This window comes from Myotis brandtii, unplaced genomic scaffold (genome assembly GCF_000412655.1).
Source record: "Myotis brandtii unplaced genomic scaffold, ASM41265v1 scaffold144, whole genome shotgun sequence".
In the NCBI taxonomy this organism is placed as follows: domain Eukaryota; kingdom Metazoa; phylum Chordata; class Mammalia; order Chiroptera; family Vespertilionidae; genus Myotis; species Myotis brandtii.
Genome location: NW_005355159.1, coordinates 3,077,556 through 3,094,382, shown reverse-complemented (window position 1 = coordinate 3,094,382; position 16,827 = coordinate 3,077,556). Strand labels below are relative to the sequence as shown.

At 44.4% G+C, this 16,827-nt stretch overlaps 1 protein-coding gene across 1 annotated transcript in view; it reads left to right on the top strand.

Moving 5' to 3' along the window:
- Positions 1 to 16,827, top strand: part of TLN2 (talin 2) — a 434,110-nt gene that overhangs the window by 1,055 nt on the left and 416,228 nt on the right. The gene's annotated exons all lie outside the window — the stretch shown is intronic.

The following is a 16,827-nucleotide window of genomic DNA, read 5'->3' as shown; positions in this document are numbered from 1 at the left end:
GCTGTCGCCGCGCTGCCAGCTTGCGCTGGCGAGGTAAGGGGGCGTTTCCAGAAGTTGGGTTTTCAGGTGACGCGTGGGGAAACTTGGATTTTTGCCGAGGTGACTTGGGAAATGGGAGTTGATTCAGAATCCCTGTGTGTTGTGAAAACTCACCTCCGGTTATTTCCAGAGGATGAGGGAGGAATGAGCTGAAGTGTTGGCGTTGTCCAAGACTCAGCTGAAGACCGGAGGGAGGGAGGAGGTCCTGGCGAAATGGATCCCCAAATGACAAGCACCCCGGCACTCTTAAGTCCCATTCACTTCGGCGTCTAATAGTACCTGGGTGTGCTGAGCTGTGGCACTCGCCAGGTTGTGCGCTATCGCCCCTTCTCTGGAGTTTGGACTTAGCGACTTCCTAGGAATGAGTGGTGGGGGGAATCTTTGCTTTTTAAAAAAAATGTTTTTATTGATTTCAGGGAGGAAGTGGGGGGAGAGAGAGAGAGAGATAGAAACATCAACGATCAGGAGACTCATTGATTGGCTGCCTCCTGCACGTCCCACGAACCCACAACCTGGACATGTGCCTTGACCTGTAATCTAACCGGGACCCCCTGGTTCATAGGTTCATGCTCAACCGCTAAGCCACGCGGGAATTTTTACTTTTAAAATAGATTGTGACTTTTGCTTTGCGAAGGGGCAGGGGAAGTGTGTGTTTGCTGACCAGCAATCAACTGAATGGAGGAACGTACCGGCCTTGGCTTCTTACTGAAATGTTGCCACAGTATTTGAGATCATGTCAGCGCTTTGGGGCTTCATCGTTGGAGAGGCTTCCAGGGATCACAGAAAGGGATCACGGTGGGAGGAGGGTGGGAAAGCTTCTATCTGGGAGCTGTGCCCTGTGATGTCAGGGGCTAGGCTGCTCCTTCCTTGTCCGCTTCATTAAGTGCCTCCACTGTGAATGTCAGCCGGCCTTCCTGGCTTGCTGATTCGTGATGTCCATACAAACTCCGAGGAGAGGTCCTGGCTGTGACAAGCGGCCATGAGGACAGAAGGCACACCTGCATGGATGCTGGAGTTTTCATTGAGCCCTAGGACTGTGGAAAGCACCCAGAGCCCAAGGTACATTTCTCTAAAATTAGCATTAATGTACTAATTTAGGAGAGAAATGGGTTGCAGAAAGCCTCCATCCATTTTGTAAAGTTCCCACTTGAATCACAGAAACGCAGGGCTCCTCAGATGGGGGGAGTCACTGGTTTCCCTCTGTCTTTGTGCCCGCTCTTTTTGGTATTGGTGTTGCACTTCTTCCTCTGCAGGGAAAGTGAGCTTTTTTAGTTGACCTTGTTGTATGAGTACTGGGCATATTCCTTACAGGCAGAGGATCATATGTGTGTGTCTTTAATTCACCTACTGCTAAAACTATTTGTTCACTTCCCTAGATTATTTTTAAGCGAAATCAAGTTTTATAAAGAGGTCTGTGTGTGTGTGTGTGTGTGTGTGTGTGTGTGTTATTTTTGAGTCCAGTTTCGCTTATATTTCTAAATTATAGTGATTTCCCCACTCCTCCACTCCTTCTCAGCATATCATTAGTTCCTAAGAGCAGTTAAAGATGGTTACAGGCCCTTGCCCTTTTAGCTCAGTGGATAGAGCATCAGCCCTTGGACTGAAGGGTCCTGGGTTTGATTCTGGTCAAGGGCATGTACCTTGGTTGCAGGCTCAATCCCCCACCCTCTAAAAATCAATGGAAAAACTATCCTCGGGTGAGGATGAACAACAATAACCACAAAGATGGTTACAGGTGGTAAACAATATACATTTTTAACAACTGTGCATGGAAAAAAATCTATACATCTACAGATGTTTATTCATTTAGGATTGTTTTATAACTACATACATGTCACATGTGCATGTGTTAAACATCCTATATAATAAAAGCCCAGCAGCCAAACGGCAGAACAACCAGAATGACCTGTCGACCAGTCGCTATGACGTGCACTGACCACCAGGGGGCAGATGCTCAATGCAGGAGCTGCCCCCTGGTGGTCAGTATGCTCTCACAGTGGGAGTGCCGCTCGGCTGACTGGGTTGAGCAGTGCTCCCACAGCAGGCTGATCCCCGCGGGCCACGCCCACCCCACCAGTGCATGAATCCCGTTCACCCGGCCTCTAGTTATAGAATAAAAATTAACTTTAAAGGGGGAAATTTTTGCAGTGAAGCTGAAATAGTTCTACTGTAAACTTTTAAATCTGTATTCCCAAGTTTTCTACTGTAATATTTCACTACTAACATTCTTTATTCAATTTATTTAAACTAAAAAAAAGTTCACTAATTTATCCTACCCACCCTCACCCCCTGCAACCACCAATTTTTTCTCTGTATCTAGGAAATTTTTTAAATTCACATATAAGAAAGATCATATAGTATTTGTCTTTCTCTGTCTTATTTCATTAAGCATAATGCCTATGAGGTCCATCCATGTTAGAAATGGCAAGGTTTCTTTCTTTTTTTCCTTTGGTGGGGTTAATCCTTACCAGAGGATATTTTCCCCATTGCTTTTCAGAGAGAGTGGAAGGGAGGGAGAGGGAGAGGGAGAAAGAGAAACATCGATGTGAAAGAGACACATGGACTGGTTGCCTCCCAAATGCGCCCAGACCAAGGGGCAAACCTGCAACTCAGGGACACGCCCCTGCGGGCCAGAGCTCTAACCACGTAGCACACCGGCCAGGGCAGTATTTTATTTTTTATGGCTGAATAATCATCCCATTGTATACAGAGGTGGGAAAAGTAGGTTTATAGTTGTGAGTACACAAAACAGTTTATTCTTGTGTTATTGTTTATTAATTATTGTATTCTTTATTGTTATTATTAATCTACTTTTGCCCACCCCGGAATATATACACCAGAGTTGCATATATATAATTTTCAACTACAGCTGACACAATACCACATCAGTTTTAGGTGTACAACATAGTGACCAGACATCTATAATGAAGTGATCACCTTGACAGGTCTAGCATCTGACACTATACACAGCTATCACGATACTATTGACTATACCCTCCATGCTGTACTCCATATCCCCATGACTGCTCTTATAACGGGCAGTTTGACATCTTAATCCCTTTCCTGACCTATTCCTGCAACACCTCTTCCCTCTGGCAACCATCAAAATGTTCTCTGTATCTATGAGTTTGTTTGTGTATTTTTTTCTTTAGATTCCACATGTAAGTGAAATCCTAGCATTCGTCTTTCTCTGTGTGACCCATTTCACTTTGCGTAATACCTTCTAGGTTCACCCATGTTGTTGCAAATGGCAAGATTTTATCATTCTTTTTTATGGCTGAGCAATATTTCACTGGATATATGCACCACATCTTTTTTCCCATTTGTCTATCATTGGACACCCAAGTCACTTCTATATCTTGGCCATTGCAAATAATGCTGCAGTGAACATAGGGGTGCATAAGTCTTCGTAAATTAATGTTTTGGGTTTCTTTGGATAAATACCCAGAAGTGGAATTGCTGGATCATATGGTAGTTCTATTTTCAACTCTCTGAGAAACCTCCATACTGTTCTTCACAGTGGCCACATAAATTTACAATCCTACCATCTCTACATCCTCACCAACACTTGTTGTCTGTTGATTTATTGATGATAGCCACTCTGACAGGTTTGAGATGACATCCCACCATGGCTTTTAATTTGCACCTCCCCAATGACCAGCTGTGTTGAGCATCTTTTCATTTGTCAATTGGCAATCTGCATGAGTTCTATGGGGGAATGCCCATTCAGGTTCTCTGCCCATTTTTAAATAGGACTGTTAGTTTTTTTGGTGTTAAGTTGTATGAGTTCCTTGTAAATTTTGGATATTGACCTTATATCAGATGCATTATTAGTGAATATCTTCTCCCATTCAGTAGGTTGTCTTTTTGTTTTGTTTTGTTTTGTTGCTGTGTAAATACTTTTTAGTCCCATTGGCTTATTGTTTCTTTTGTTTCTTTTACCTGAGGAGATACATCCAAAAAATATTACTGAGAGCGAGGTCAAAGATTCGCTCCCCACATTTCCTTCCAGGAGTTTATGGCCTCGGGTCCTATATCCAAGTCTTTCATCCATCTTGAATTTACCCATGCATCTGGTGCAAGAAAGTGATCTAGCTTTACTCCTCTGCATGTGTCCATCCAGTTTTCCCAATACATTTATTGAAGAGACTATCTCTACCTCACTGTATATTCCTGCCTCCTTGTCATAGTGTCATTAACCATATAGGTGTGCATTCATTTCTGGATTCTCTATTCTGTTCCCTGGATCCATGTATCTGTCTACATGCCAGTAGCATGCTGCCTCAACCACTATAGCCCTGTAGTATATAGTTTGACATCAGGCAGTGTGACACCTCCAACTCTGTTCTTTTCCTCCCAAGATTGCTATAGCCATTCAGTGTCTTCTGTGGCTCTAGATAAACCTAGGGTTATTTGTTCTAATTCCATGAAAAATGTTATTAGTACCCTGATAGGGATTGCACTGACCCTGTAGATTGCCCTGGGCAGCATGGTCTCTTCAACAATGCTAATTATTCCTACCCTGGAGCACAGTGCCTCACTCCACATCTGTATCTTCTTCAATTTCTGTCCTTAGTGTCCTAAGTTTTTCCAAACGATAGGCTTTTTACCACCTTAGTTAAATTTCTTTCTAAGTATTTTATGTTTTTTTATGCATTGTATATGGTATTGTTTCCTTTATTTCTCTCTCTGATAGTTCTTTATTCATGTGTAAAATGCAACTAATTTCTGAATATTAATTTTGTATCTTGCTACTTTATTGAATTAATTTAATGATCTAATAGTTTTTTGGTGGAATCTTTAGGATTTTCGCTATAGTATCGTCATCTGCAAACAATGTCAGTTCCACTTTTTTCATTCCAATTTGGATGCCTTTTATTTTGTTTTCTTGATTGATTGGTGTGGCTAGGACTTCCAAAACTATGTTGAATAAAAGTGGTGAAAGTAGATATCCCTGTCTTGTTCCTGTTACTCAATGGGAAAAGCTGAAAGTATTGAGTATGACCTTAGCTGTGGGCTTATCATATATGGCCTTTATTATGTTGAGGTATATTCCCTCTATACCTATATTGCTGAGAGTTTAAAAAATATATATTTTTATTGATTTCAGAGAATGGAAGGGAGAGGGAGAGAGAGTGATAGAAACATCAATGATGAGTGAAAACCGTTGATTGGCTGCCTCCTGCACGCCCCCTTCTGGGGATTGAGCCTGAAACCCAGGCATGGGCCCTGACCAGGAATCAAATCATGACCTCCTGATTCATGGGTCGACCCTCAACCCCTGAGACACAATGGCTGGGCTGTTGAGAGATTTTTAAAAATCATAAATGGATGTTGAATTTTGCCAACTGCTTTCTTTTTGCATCGATCAAGATGATCACATGATCTTTATCCTTCATTTTGTTAATGTGATGTATCACAAGACTTATTTGTGGGTGTTGAACCATCCTGTATCCCTAGAATAAATCCCATTTGATCATGGTGTATGATCCTTTTAACATGTTGAATTCAGTTTACTAATATTTTGTTTGTTGAGGGTTTTTGCATCTGTGTTCATCAGGGATTGGCCGATAATTGTGTGTGTGTGTGTATGTGTGTGTAACATCCTTATCTGGTTCTGGTATCAGGGTAATGCTGGCCTCATAAAATGTGTTTAGAAGAGTTCGGAAGGATTGGTATTAATTCTCCTTTGAATGCTTGGTAGAATTTATCAGTGAAGCTGTTTGGTACTGGACTTTTGGTTTTGGGAGGTTTTTCATTACTGACCCAATTTGTTTGTTTGTAATCAATCTGTTCAGATTTTCTATTTCATCATGATTCAGTCTTGGTAGGGTGTATGTTTCTAGGAATTGATCTATTTCTTTGCTTTTCTCTTAACTAATAATTTAATTTCAGCCAAAGGGATGCTTTATTGGTAGATAATTGTTCATAGTGGTCGCTTCTGATCCTTTGTAACAGAGATGTCACAACTGATATTTTCTTCTTCTTCTTTTTTTTTTTGCTTCTCTTACAAAGTGTTATAAATTGTGCTTTGTTGCCTCTTGCCTGAATCTTATTATAACTTCATGGCTTGATCAAAGTTCCTGCATTAGTTTTCCTATTAAGAAGATTTTGTAACTTCAAAAGGTTAGAAAACCCCTATGCGTTTTGGAGAATTGCCTGCCGATTTACCAGGCTGTGTGGTGTGTGTGTTGTGGTGCATGTGGCATGCCCAGACTCTTGGGACAGTGTCTAAAACTTGTGATCTGTGACATTATTGCTCCAGAACTTTTGAGTCATAATGTTTGCTTGGAGATTTTGGATGGTGTTTGGCCAATACAGGAAGTACTAAAAAAGTGTTAAATAATTCAAAGTTATTTTTATTGGGTACAAAAAAATGTTAAAGACAAGAAGGAAAACTTAATAAGCAGGGCCAGAATTACAGCTTAACATATCCTACTGGTGCCTTTTTAATTACAGTTCTTTCCCCCAAAACTTTTTAATCCTATTACTTTTATACTTAATAAGGAGACTAGTTAAAACATAAACCAAACAGAACTATTACAAATAATAGGGATAAATGGTGGGTATAACCAGATGTTTTGCCTAAAGTTAAAAGAATTAAGGATCTGAACTCTGTCAAACTTGCCCTGCAGGCCCTCCCCACATCTCCTTCCCCAATAAGCAAGAGATTTTGAAAGGAAAAAAAAAATCTGGTGAGGGGGTGGACTGGAGATAAAAAAACAAAAAAGAAACAAAATGTTTAAAGTTGGCTTCTCCAGTCCATTGACCATCCTGACAACCTGGGCTTAATGGCAGATGCCATTTGAATGACAACTGGTGGACAAGGCTGAGTACAAAATGTTTTGGTTCTAAGAGCCTTTATTTATGTGTCACTCTGAGTTTTAAGGCTGGGCTCATTTGCCACCCATTACACAGTGGATTTTCAGAGTCAGTGCCAGCACTATGGCTTTGCTTTTCTCTTAACCAATAATTTAATTTCAGCCAAAGTGATGCTCTTCTGAATATGTAGAACAAGTAATGAATATTTGTATTTCCTTTTTACTCATCTAACTGCAGTCTTAACAAAGTTCTCCATGTCTGCCGTTCACTTATTCAGCAATTGTTTTTGAGGGCTTGTCGTAGACTTCATGCTAAGAAGACATCCCCTGCCCTCACCCTACACACTGAGTTTTTAGGCAGCGACATTCTTTGTGCTTTATGTATCTAATAGATTGGGTGGGATTAAACAGCACTTAAAGGATAGCACAATAATAGGATGAGCAGAGGATGGGAATGAGCAGTTTCCAAAAGAAATGCTAATGGTCCATAAGTGTAATTCTCAATTTCCATAATGGTCAGGGAAATGCAAGTGAAAAAACAAAGATATTAGTTTTCTGTCCATCCCATTGATCCACATTTTAAAGGTTGGTAGCATTCTCTGTTGGATGTTGGGGGGCAACTCTCAGACTCTTGGTGGGAGTATGAATTGTTGCAGACTTTAGGGAAAGCAGACAGTTTCTGTGAAAGTTTGGAACATGCATGTCATATTTGGAGTCCTGTCTTACAGAAAACAAAAACTCAGCACATAAGGATCTCTGTGTGAGAATGCTTATTGCAAGATTATTCAAGTAAATAAACTAGAAGCAACATGGATATCCATCAGTAGAATGAATAAAATAGAGTATACCTTTATATCCATACCGTGGATTGCTTTGTGAAGGGTGTTCATGATATACTAAATGTAAATAAAATGAAGTTGCAGAGTATTATATACAATATGTTCCTATTTCTCATTTAAAGAGAAGCAGCCCTATTTGTATGACATATCCAAGCCCTATCTTGGAGAAAGATGTGGAAGAACATGCAAAACTTAATATTGTTTAAAATGAGCAGTGGAGAGTGGGGGGTGATTAATTTGCTCCATCTACACCCTGAATGGTTTATTTGTTCAAACATACAGGCTTTTCTATATGAAAACACTTTAAAATATTATTTGGGTAATGAATAGGTAACTCATCCAGAACCATTTTGGAAACAGAAACTGGTCAGTATCTCTGATGCCTGCAACCATTTTTTTTTTTTTTATCTCTTTGGAACCTTTCAGTTAATTATATTCTAAAATCCTGAGTCTCCCAACTTTTAGTAAATTTCTTCAGTGAAAAGGGTGGCTTCAGGAAAAGCTGTTGACCTCAAGCCCCCCAGGATGTAGTGAGCATAAGAGATCACAGAAGCTCTAGCTGGCACTCTCCTCACCCTCCTCGGAGGGAAGACCAGTGGTGGTCCTTGGAGCGGAGGTCTGACTCGTAGCAGCACCTGGGCGTTCCCCTCTGAGCCCCGGAGAGGCCAGTTTCACAGCGTAATGGCTGTGCTGGCATTTGAACCCAGGTCTCCTTCCACACTGTCCTGAGCTTAGCTGATTGCTCCGCCTGGACCATTCTCAATCCTTCCTTCTAATGTGATTTTTGGAACTTGATAAAATGTATGCGTTCTTGGCAGTTACTGCTAAAACCAAACTTTCAAAAGCAGGGGAACCTCCCTCTATATTAAAAAAGTACATACCACGTGACCCTATGCATGCTGGTGGGGGACCCATGGGGAGCCAGGACTCTGCTGCACAGTTTGAAAACCGTGGCTGAGATTCACAAGCTAGACGGCGTCAGAGTCACTGGAGGGCTTGGTAAAAGCCCAGATTGTCCAGCCAGAGTTTCAGAGCCTCTGGGTGGGGTCTGATAATTTGCATTTTTAATAAGTTCTCAGGTCATGCTGATCTTGCTGGTCCGGGACCACACTTTGAGAACCACTGGTTTAGAGAAACCGCTTCCTCTGTTTTGCAGAATCTGTGTTCTCATCCAGTGCTCTGCCCTATCATGGCCAAAAGTTAGAATGCCAACCACAGCAAGATTGGTCAATTTTATCAATTTCACCAAGCTGGGGGAAAATAAATGTTTAAGTTATAATACTTAACTGTTGTCTGTATCTGTTGTAGGTGTTTGTGGACTTAGTGGTATTTTATTTTATTATTATTATTTAAAATATATTTTTATTGGTTTCATAGAGGAAGGGAGAGGGAAAGAGAGAGGAACATCAAGGATGAGAGAGAATCATTGATCAGCTGCCTCCTGCACGCCCCCCACTGGGGATCGAGCCCACAACCCAGGCATGTGCCCCTGATCAGAATCGAACCTGGGACCCTTCAGTCCTCAGGCCGACGCTCCATCCACTGAGCCAAACCAGCCAGGGCTTAGTGGTATTTTATAGATAGATATATGTGTTTAATCAACAGTGTAAATCAAAGTCCATGGATATTGTTTTAACTATTCTGTAATGGATTCCCATGGGAAAGTGGAGAGGACTGTTAGAGATTCTCTGATTCCTGTTTTTTGCTTTTTCATCATACATACATATATATTTAAGACTTGATGTCATTGATTTCTTTTAATAAAAAGTTGGCTACTTGTGAAGAATATTGTGAAGAAAATGGTGAGCATATGATAAATGTTGTTTAAATTGCATTGTAATCTGATCATTTGGCACATTTTTGTTTTGTTTTTGGAGGAGATAAGTGAATAGCCATTAATTTCAACAAGTGTTTATTACGGTGTCGCCAGAGGGGACACATTTCTAATGCTTCTCAGTGACACATGAGCGCTTGCTTCCCTCGGGCCCCTCACTTGTATGGACGCCCTTGAGGAGCTTGGATGACACAAAGCTCAAGGACACAATATTCCCTAAAAGGCTCCCCTCCGTAGTACTAGTGGATCCCCTAGTTCCAAAATTCTTTAGTAAATAAACACTTGTTCTGTTTTTAGCTACTTAATTTTAGTGCGTTTTATTCTTTTCTAATGATTTTCAAATGTAAGTTATAAATAAAGCAGAATTAGTCACAGTAGTGGGGTGCATGAAAGCACAATGGGAGGGAAATTTTCCTGAAGGAGGTCACACTTAAGCTGAGCCTCATAGGATAGGTCTCTTCTGCACAGTGCAATCACCTAGGGATTCTGATCTAGTTGGTTTGGATGGGCCCTGGGCCTTGGTGGGTAAGTTCTCCAGGTAACTCTGTTGTGTAGCCAGGTTAGAGAAGAGTCACGTACAGTCATCTGGGTCGCTTTACTTCATTCCTTGAAGATTTTATTCATCTGGCCCACAGTCCCACCCCCCATCAACATTTTTGGTAACTTGAACATGTGTATAGCTTGTCCACCCAGCTCAGTCCCTTGACCAACTCTCTTCCAGTTATCTTTTTCTCTACCCTACTTCAGCTGCTCTTCTCCTCGTTCTCTCTAGACAACTGGTTCTCAGCATTTTTGCCACCCGGAGTATATTTGGCAACATCTAGAAATATTTCTGTCTGTTACAACTTGAGGAGGGGAAGGGGTGCTGCTGGCATTGAGTGAGTGGAGGCCAGCGATTCTGGTACACACCCTGCCATGCGCAGGTCAGCTCTCACAACCAGAACTGTGTGGCCTAAAACGCCAGCAGTGCCACGCTGAGAAACCTTGCCTTAGTGTCCTTGAATTTTTATGTAACCCCAACTTACAGGAGAAATAACATCTTACGTGATGCCCTAATGCAAACACACATATACAACTAAAACAGGTTTCCCAGAACAGTATTTACCCTTACTAGGTATAATGTACTTACACTTTTCATTGTTTATCAACAAAACGGGGATCATGATTCACAAAATTGATTTTACTGCCCACTAAACTTGCAGCGCATTTGAAAAACATGATGGTTTACAATAACTGTACCTCCACCAACATTTGGCAAGCATTCCAGGCTGACCCTCACCCTTCCTCTTTCATCTACTTCCCTGTAGCACCCAATTCTACCTAGTCTTCACCCTCAACCCGGGAGGGCTCAACCTCGTGACCCTTCCACTTTCGTTGTCCATCATCCTTCTCCTGTCCTCATCACCGCCCCCCGCCCCCAGCTGAGGGACTTACATACCCTGCCAACTCCCTTGACCCTTCCTCCCTTCATCTTCCTTGAGAAAACCCCACCGTCTGCCCACCCTGCTCCCGCCCCAGGCTGAGGACCGTGGGTGGAGAAAACATGCGGCCGTCTGTATCTTCTTGCTCTTGATTTATGACCACACCCCTCCAGGGGACTCTTGGCACAGCTGGGTCCACTGTTTCTGTCCCCACCCCACTCTCAGCTGATGACCTGGTTTATTTTACTGAGAAAAGGAAGCAGTTAGAAACTAGTTTCATCGTCTGCCCACACGGAATCTGGAAGCCTCCCTGTACCACATGCACACGTGCACTGTAACCACACGTGCAGTGGCCCCTGTTCTCTGTGGGCACGCAGGCCTTTCACTCACACATGCATCCCGTTTCTCCCTCTGCCGGATAATCCCTGTGAGGAACATGCCTGTGGTTGCTCATCAAGGAAAAAGCAGCAGCAGCAACAGCAGCACCCCTTGACCCGATGTCCCAGGCGGCTGTCCTCCCATTCTTGGACTCTCCCTTCCAGTACCTACTAGTACTTCTGAAAGGCTTGTCCTACTCCCTGCTCCGTTGCCTCCCCTCTCATTCTGTCTGGAACCCACTCCAGTTCAGCTTTTGCCCCGTCCCTTCACCAAAGCCACCAGTGATAGCCAGGCGGCCCACCTAGCTGCCATCTTCTGCCGCCTCTCAGCACCAGCTAGCCAGCTGATCGCGCTCTCTGGGGGACACTTTCTCCACCTGGGTCCCACGCCCCCGCCCTCAGTGGGCTCTCGTCCTGTGTCCTGGCCGCTCCAGCTCCAGCTCTCCTGCCGGATCTCCTCTGCCGAGCGTTTGAAGGTTGGAGGCGCTCTCTCACACGCCACTCTGTTTCAGAGTCAGCCTCAGTGCCACCTCCTCAGAGGTGTCCCTGGCATCCCCCAGCCCCTGCTCTCAGCCTCTTTCTATTTTGTTTTCATATCATTTATCGTTCCCTGATATTACATCCATGTCTCACTTATTGTGTGTCTTATGCATTAGATATAAGCTCCATGAGAGAAACCATCTTTGGAACTGTGTCCCCAAGCGTCTAGCCCAGCACATAGTAGGTGCTCAACAAAAAAATTTTAAATGAGTAATTGATGAAGAAAACTTGCTGGTTACAGAAGCTAGCATTGGATGAGGAAAAGTAAGCCCCAGATGCAAGCTAAGGAAGAGAGAATTATGTGGAGGTGGAAAAGCAGTGTCTCAAGGTCACGTGTGGAGAGCTAGGGGTTCAAGTGTTGAATGCGTGAAGCACATCCTGCTAACTACTTGTTGAGTGACGGAAGGCACCTGCAGAGAACAGCTAGATGGAGACAAATGGTTGCCTCTCTGCTTTTATCTCTGAAGAGGGCACTTAAGCAGTCTGCATGGTAACTTTTGTCACCGGGTTGAAGATGGTAAATTTGCTTGTCTGAAGGGTTTCGCATTGACCTTGATGTTCTGGTGAATTGTTTTGGTGCATCACTTGTCCCCAGAATCCACTTGACGGCACAGAGCGATGTCTCCTTTTCCCCACACGGCAGAGTGCGTTCCCGCATATCCAAGCGGCTATCCCAGGGTTCCCTCAGCACTGCTCTCAAGCAGCCAGGTTAGACAGCCCCAAAGCTTTGGTGCTCAAATTAAAACTCCTCTCTTCTTCGTTCATATTGCTTCACGACAGCCCACTTAATTGCATCAGTCTAGGACCCAGTTTGATGTATATGAAGATATTTCCTGAGTGTGGCCCCAGGTCACGCTTGGTAAATCTTCAAGGGGAGTGTGGATTATTCCTGGGTTTGAGAGATTACATCAAGGGCACTGTAAGAGGCTTAATGTTCTCCTTGAAGGGCTCTATTGGGCTTAGCACCTGTCAGTCCTGGGCCCTGCCCCACGGGGTTAAGGAGCCCTCCCTGTGGGAGAGATATCAGTGAGGTCATCAGGAGGCGCAGGCTCAAAGCAGCTGGGTTCAGCACGTTCAAGAAGAAGAAAGGGTGGATGTCGTTGTGGGACATCTTAGAATGGTTTGAGGAAATTTATTTTTAAAAATGGGATGCCTGAATTGTTCTAGGTCAGCCTTTCCCTTTGACAGGGAAAGAACTGTGGCCCAGAAGGATGAGACTTTCTGGGGCTACTTGGCAAACCTGGCACTGGAATCTCACATTCCTGACCCCCACTGGGCACTCTCTCCTTTTCTTGGGATGTCCACCTGGACCCTGACTTTAATTCCTGGCTAGGCCTGCATGGTACTTGGACCTGCATGTGCATCAGAATGACCAAGGAAGCTCCTTAAAAAATGCTGCTTCCTAGCCCTGGCCTGTTTGCTCAGTGGATAGAGCATCGGCTCACAGACTGAAGAGTCCTGGGTTCAATTCTAGTCAAGGGCACATGCCTCGATTGCAGGCTAGATCCCAGGCCCTGGTCGGGGCACGAGCAGGAGGCAACCAATTGATATGTATTTCTCACATCGATGTTTCTCTGTCTCTCCCTCTCTCTAAAAATCAATAGAAAAATACCCCGGGGTGAGGATTAACAGCAATAAACAATTTAAAAACAAAGTGCTGCTACCTGAACCCCCCTAACTTGCTGAATTGGAATCTCTGAAAGGGGGACCCGGACACCTGGTGGGTTTAAGCTCCCTAGGGAGGCTCCTAGGACAGGTGGCCCAGGCGGAGTTTGTAGTGGGTAAAGGTAGCCAGGGCACAGAAGACGGTCACCCTGCAGGGGACATGCCTGCTGGCCTTGCACAGTGCACAGACATGGCTCCTTTCTCACGAAGGACAGCCATCTCAACAGGGTCAGCCTGCCTCTCCCTCACACCCCCTCTGGTTCCTGAATGAGACCAAGTACGGTCCGGCTTTAATGCATATTGAAAGGGCTTTTTATTTTCTTTGGGGCATTTTCCCAGTGTGTTTTGTCCCACTTCAGCGAGAATAAAAGCTGCATTCCGTTTAAGAAAATCATCTCCTTGAGGGTTTTGGTGGGTCTGTTGGCTGAGGGTCCCTCGTTGTCTGAATGCTGACAGTGGCTCCCCAGCTCTTAGGCCGGCTGGAAGCCAGGAGGGAACCGTGAGTGCTGTTCTGACGGAAGGAAGAGGGTGTGAGCTGGCTGTGCAGGGGTAGGTTCGGACAGTTTAATAGGGATGGTAAATCACTCGCCGGTGAGCTGCAGATGTTGCGACAGTTGCTCCAGTCTCAAGACTGCACAGCAAACCCTGCAGTGATGCCCTGCCTCCCAGGCTGCCTCTCTGATGGGCCGGACAGGAGTTTATCTGGAGCCTTGAGGACGTGCCTGGTGAAGATATTAGAAGAAGCCCGGTGGAATCCGAGAAGCATCAGGTGGCCCAGTATCCCTCACAAAAGAAACAAGAAAAGAACACTTTCCTTTTTAATTGGAAACTGACAGATTGTTTGAGTTTGCTGGGACTGCTGTAACACAGTATCACGAACGGAGGGCTTAAACAACAGGAATGTACTGTCTCGGTTCTGGAGGCTAGAAGTCTGAGGTCAAGGTTTCAGCAGAGTTGGTTCCTTCTGAGGCTGCGAGGGAAGCGTCCGTGTCAGGCTTCTCTCCTTGGTGTGTAGCTGGCTGTCTCATCCCTGTGTCTGTCTGTTCCTATGTCCAAATTTCCTCTTTTTATAAGGACAGCAGATGTAATGAATTAGGGCCAGTGCCGCGCTGGCACGGCCAAGGGTGATCCCGAGTGGGGGTGATGAAAGGCTTAGAAAAGACAGACATGAGAACGAAAGCTGGGTCTCGGTGGGACGCTGCCCTCTCTGATGGAGAGACAGCGACGACGCCCACAAGCCGTGTCTTTATGATATAGCAGATGCCACGAGGCAAAGTAAGGGCATTATCAAGTTTTTTACGACATTCTCATTGGTTTCAATCCCACTCCACTACATGCACCTGAACTCTATCACTCAGGCACGTGGGGCCACGTGTTTGGATCACAGGCTCAAGCTCACAACTATAGCTGTTGGCTATAATTGTGCTGGGAGGGCTCTGCCATCCAAGCTGGGACTTGCACGTGGCGATGAGAGGACTGTGCCCCCTCAGTAGTCCAAGGCTTGAACCTGTCCAAACACTCTGGCCGCGCCCCACAAGGGCCCACCTTAATGTCCTCGTTTTAACTTGATTACCTCTGTAAGGACCCTATTTCCAAATACGGTCACATTCTGGGGTTCTGGGGATGGGACTCCAGCATATCCTTTCTGAGGGGACACAATTCAATGAATAACACAGATTGTTGAACTGATTTGTGCCTCAGAGTCTGAATCTGATATGGAATGCTTGTTAATGAAGTTACCTTTAAAAAATACATTTTTATTGATTTCAGAGAGGAAGGGAGATGGAGATAGAGATAGAAATATCAATGATGAGAAAGAACCATTGATTAGTTACCTCCTGCATGCCCCCCCCCCCCCACTTGGGATTGAGCCCAGAACCCGGGCCTATGCCCTGACTAGGAATTGGACCGTGACTGCCTGATTCCTAGGTTGACGCTCTACCACTGAGCCATGCTGGCCGGGTGGGAAGTTACCTTTTTAGGCGAGCATAGTCAGCAATAGTTGAGGAATTCTGCACCTGACAGTTTTACTGAGCTATGCTTGGCATTTTGCATTTTATTAAGGCATTGCATATATATTGCTATTATAACAACCCTGTGAGGCAGGTATTATTATTTCTACTTTGAGGAAGTTGACACATACCAAGGTTTACACACTAAATACTGGGTTCGTTTGGCTCAAGCTCAGATTTTCTGTTCCATGTCATAGGTCTCTCCTCAAATACCAGTGATCCTCAAACCTTGATATGCATAAGAATCTCCTGGGAAACATAAATGCAGATTTGGGAGGCTCTCCCGAGTCCTACTGAATCAGAAGATGAGGTTGCAACCAAGGAATCTGTATTTTTATTGTTTCCCCTGGAGATTTTGATGTTCTCCTAAATGTGAGAACTAATGTGCGCTAGCATGGACCGGGGGGGGGGGGGGGGGGGGGGGGGGGGGGGCAGAGAAAGCCACCACCACCACCAAGTTCCCATTTGATTTTTTTGTCTGCTGGTTTGCATGCAAGGTCCCTGGAGGCATCAGGGGAAGGTGCTGGCTGGAATCCATCAGGGGGCCCTTCTGATGCAGTATCCCTGCTGCTGTACTGATGGGCAGGGTCTGAGCTCTTTGCCTGCCCAGGCTGTGCTATCTGTCCCTTGACTAATGGAAAAGAAATCTGGCTTGAACTTTCTGTGCTCCTTGCACCACAGTGGGGAGGTGGTGGGAGGTAAGTTGAGATGGTATGGTAATAAACATTGCATGCGTTATCAACGCAAAAATGAAAGCAGCAAGAAGACAAGACAAGAAAAAATTGTGGTTAGTAAGTATTTGTCAGTTTAAAATGTATTCACATTAAAACACGCTGGCGCATGCACAGTGTAGAAGAATCACCTGGAGAAATGTTTAAAACAGGGAATCCAGGGCCCCACCCTCAGGGATTTTCTTTCTGAGGTGGGACTCAAAAATTCTGAACTGCTGGTCTGGTGACCACACTTGAGAGCAGGCAACCAGACATTAATGAAAGATTAACGCTGTGTAGTTCATTTGTTGATATTGCAATGGCAAGCTCTCTGAATAATGAAAACATTTTAAGCCTGGACCATTAGCCTGTAGATTATAGCCCACACTCAGGATCAATGTCCACATTACCACCATCTCAACTTTGTTTTCATGATTATACTAGAGACCTAGTGCATGAAATTCGTGCACTGGGGTGGAGTGGGGGTGGGGGTTGTACCTCAGCCCAGCCTGCACCCTGTCCAATCTGGGATCCCTCAGGGGATGTCCAACTGCCTGTTTACTTCCCTC